The sequence below is a fragment of the Balaenoptera musculus genome, chromosome 7, assembly GCF_009873245.2.
Source record: "Balaenoptera musculus isolate JJ_BM4_2016_0621 chromosome 7, mBalMus1.pri.v3, whole genome shotgun sequence".
Taxonomy (NCBI): domain Eukaryota; kingdom Metazoa; phylum Chordata; class Mammalia; order Artiodactyla; family Balaenopteridae; genus Balaenoptera; species Balaenoptera musculus.
Window position 1 is genome coordinate 14,261,678 of NC_045791.1, and position 4,263 is coordinate 14,265,940.

General features: G+C 36.6%; 1 pseudogene; it reads left to right on the forward strand.

The window, feature by feature from the left end:
* Positions 1-2,676: 2,676 nt before the first annotated feature.
* LOC118898371 lies at positions 2,677-3,029 on the forward strand (annotated as a pseudogene).
* Positions 3,030-4,263: the final 1,234 nt, after the last annotated feature.

Consider the following 4,263-nt stretch of genomic DNA (forward strand, 5'->3'; position numbering starts at 1 on the left):
AAAAAAAACTACAAGTAATTTATTTAAAACAAAATTTAGTGTATAAAGGAACCGACTGAAAATGACATCAAGAACTTATTCCATTTCCAGAGGAAGCAAACAACGTTTTGTGTTAATATAGAAATACTTATTGCATAGTCCCACCAAAACCCCCAAATCTAGAGGGGTAAAGAAAGCATGGCAAGTCCATAGGATCTATTATTGACTGAACTGTATCCCCTTGATATTCATATGCTGAAGCTTTCACCCCCAATGTGATTATATTTGGAGATGGGGCCTTTAAGGGGTTAATTAAGATTAAATGAGGTCATATGAGTGGGACCCTAATCTGATAAGACTTGTGTTCTTATAAAAAGAGGAAAATACACCAGGGATGTATGGACACAGAAAAAAGGCCACGTGAAGACACAGCAAGAAGGCGGCTATCTGTAAGCCAAGGAGAGAAGCTTCAGTAGAAATCAATACTACGGGCACCTTGATCTTGAACTTCCAGCCCAGGAATTGTGAGAAAATAAATTTCTGTTATTTAAACCATTCTGTCTGTGGTACTTTCTTCTAGCAGCCCTAGCAAACTAATACAGGGTCCATAGGAACTACCTCACTTAGATTTATCTTCAAATTCATGATTCAACTGATTTTAATTTTAAAGCAAGTGCTTACAGAGGTTTCTCTCTGTCCAAGTCTGACTTCCTTATATGGAACATATAAAAAATCAACAATTAGTTCAGCAGCTTCCCCAGAAATAGAGAACACTCAATCATGTCTATGGAACTCTCTCCACATTTCTCCGATGTTAGCTCTCTTAAGAAGTAATATAGTTTAAATTCGTTGATCCTTCATTATAAACCCTGGCTTAGTATGAAGAACAGGCTGATAGATAGGAGCTACTAAGACGTTTTGTGAGGCAAAGTAGATATCATGAGCACTTGATTTTTGAGTTTATAAGGATAAATAAATAATAGAAGATAGCAAGAAATATATTTGGAAATTGAAACACTGCATAATCTTGCACACTTTTATGTATGCATAAGAATAAATATACAAATAAATGGAATGAAATAGAAAATTCAGAAAAAGTTATTTAAATTCATCCAAGAATAAATAAATTTGAGTAGAAAAAAATGTAAAGGGTATATGCTTTCATACTCAGAACACTTTTCCTGGAGATCACATCCAATCTGTCAGCTTTAAAAAATATATCTCTATGCTCACAGCGTTCAGATCTCTATATCAAGCCTAGACTAGCCTCTTCAAACCCCAGTGTTTTCCTCAGTAAATTATTTTACAAAAATTATGAGCTAATATTTTAAAAAAACAAAGATCTTTATCTTACATTGCACATAAAAATAATGTTAGATGTATAAAAGAGTTGAACATAAGAAATAAAATGGGAAAATAGGGAAAAAAAAAGAAACTAAGCTGTGGAGATAAATCACTTGTGTTATGAATTACAGGTGAATTTGTCACCTCGGTAATGTGGACACAGGTGATGTTTTACTTTACTGCTCTCAGAAGTTTGATACAGTCTCGCACTTTAGGATTAGTGATTAGCTAAAAGCAAATAATGGAAGGCCATGGAAATATCAGATAAAAAATATAATTAAAAATGAAAGAAGCTCTTTAAGGAAGACGCCGTCGCCACCGCAGAGGAGCCTTGGGTCACACGCTACTGCTCCTGACTCACCGCTCTTCACTTTTGCTGAGAACAAGTCAGTCAGGAAGACATGCTACAGCCATGGCTTTTAAGGAGAGTGGAACAAGTCTCTTTTTGAATTATGGTTTTCTCAGGGTATATGCCCAGTAGTGGGATTGCTGGGTCGTATGGTAGTTCTATTTTTAGTTTTTTAAGGACCCTCCATACTGTTCTCCATAGTGGCTGTATCAATTTACATTCCCACCAACAGTGCTAGAGGGTTCCCTTTTCTCCACACCCTCTCCAGCATTTACTGTTTGTAGATTTTTTAATGATGGCCATTCTGACTGGTGTGAGGTGATACCTCATTGTAGTTTTGATTTGCAGTTCTCTAATGATTAGTGATGTTGAGCATCTTTTCATGTGCCTCTTGGCCATCTGTATGTCCTCCTTGGAGAGATGCCTATTTAGGTCTTCTGCTCATTTTTAAATCAGTTTCATTGCAGCACTATTTACAATAGCCAGGACATGGAAGCAACCTAAATGTCCATCGACAGAGTAATGGATAAAGAAGATGTGGCACCTATATACAATGGAATATTACTCAGCCATGAAAATAAATAAAATTGAGTTATTTGTAGTGAGGTGGATGCACCTAGAGTCTGTCATACAGACTGAAGTAAGTCAGAAAGAAAAACAAATACTGTATGCTAATGCATATATATGGAATCTAAAAAAAAAAAAAATAATGGTAGTGATGAACCTAGGGGCAGGACAGGAGTAAAGACGTAGACATAGAGAATGGACTTGAGGACACAGTGGGGGAGGGGGAAGCTGGGACGAAGTGAGAGAGTAACACTGACATATATACACTACCGAATGTAAAATAGATAGCTAGTGGGAAGCAGCCGCATAGCACAGGGAGATCAGCTCGGTGCTTTTCGACAACTTAGAGGGGTGGAATAGGGAGGGTGCGAGGGAGACTCAAGAGGGAAGCAATTATACTCCAATAAAGATCTATTAAAAAATAAAATAAAATAAAAAATAAAGATAGCAGAAAGAATCCCGTGGAGACACAGGTGGTGATTCACCAGATTAGAATCACCCCCACCAGCAGCAACATGAAGTCTTTGGAGAGGGTATCTGCTGATCTGATCATTGGTGCAAAGGAAAAGAATCTCAAAGTGAAAGGACCGGTTCGGACGCCTACCAAAACTCTGAGAATAACTACAAGGAAAACTCCTTGTGGTGAAGGTTCTAAGACTTGGGATCGTTTTCAGATGAGGATCCACAAGCGACTCATTGACCTGCACATCCTTCTGAGATTGTCAAGCAGATCACTTCCATCAGTACTGAGCCAGGAATCGAGGTTGAAGTCACCATTGCAGATGCTTAAATCAACATTTTTAATAAATTGATAATCAGTTGTTAAATTTTGTTGACTTTTATTTATAATACTGACAGGTCTTAGGAATAGAGTCGTGCTATGGAATTCATTCCACCTTTTAAGCAGAATAATTAAAATTAGATGGACAGCCAAAAAAAGAAAGAAAGAGAGAAAAATATTAGGGACTTCCCTGGCTGTCCAGTGGTTAAGACTGCCTTCCAATGCAGGGGGTGTGGGTTCGATTCCTGGGTGGGGAGCTAAGATCCCACGTGCCTGTGGCCAAAAAAACAAAACATAAAACGGAAGCAGTACTGTAACAAATTCAGTAAAGACTTTAAAAATTGTCATTCATTAATTAGTATTTATCACATACTCACTCCATACCATTACACTGGTAATGACGTATTGAGTAAGACAGGCAATGGACCTGTTGTAATTGAGTTTACATTTTTAGGTTGAGGATAAGCAAAATGTGAAAGATGAAATTTATGAGTATAAACATCAAAAAAGAAGGTAATTTGGAAAAAAAATGTAACATCTGAAAAAGTAGCACATTAAGCTATTCTTAACATTCTCATTACAGTGTGAATTAGATCTTTTAAATATTTTATTATTAAAAACACAGCTTTTGGGGAGGTTATAAGAGAGAGGAGAGATGTAGGTGTCTTGAGAACCAATGGTATTATTGAATACTATGAAAGTCCAGATGGACAGAGAGGGTTTAAGAGGGAAGAGTTAAAACAATTTCTCCTATTTCACAAATAGACCTTTGGAGAAAAGACCTAGGTTTGGGATGACAAGAACTTGTATTTTATCCATAAAATGTCACTCTAGCTGTATAACTTGGGGAACTTTCTTGGTTCTGCAGGCCTCATTTAAACAAACAAAAAGTTGATTGTCCTACCAATCACATTTTCTGTAGGCACTGAATTAACATATAGAGAGCTTCCTACAGATATACGTCCTAAGGTCATAGAGTAGTTAATCAGTTATTTTCCAATTAGATAAATGCCGGCTGCTACAATGACTATTATACCTTCACAGGGTTGTTATGATTTGATGTGATAGAATTCATATGAAGTGGCACAATAGAAGACAGTTTATATTTTTATATCTCACTAACTGCTCATTTTATGCAACTGTATAATTCCTTTAACTTCAAGTATATAAAGAAGCTGACAGTACTGTCTTCTTTTCCGTCTTGTTTCCATACTAGAGAGGGGAATTTCTCATCATCCAATTG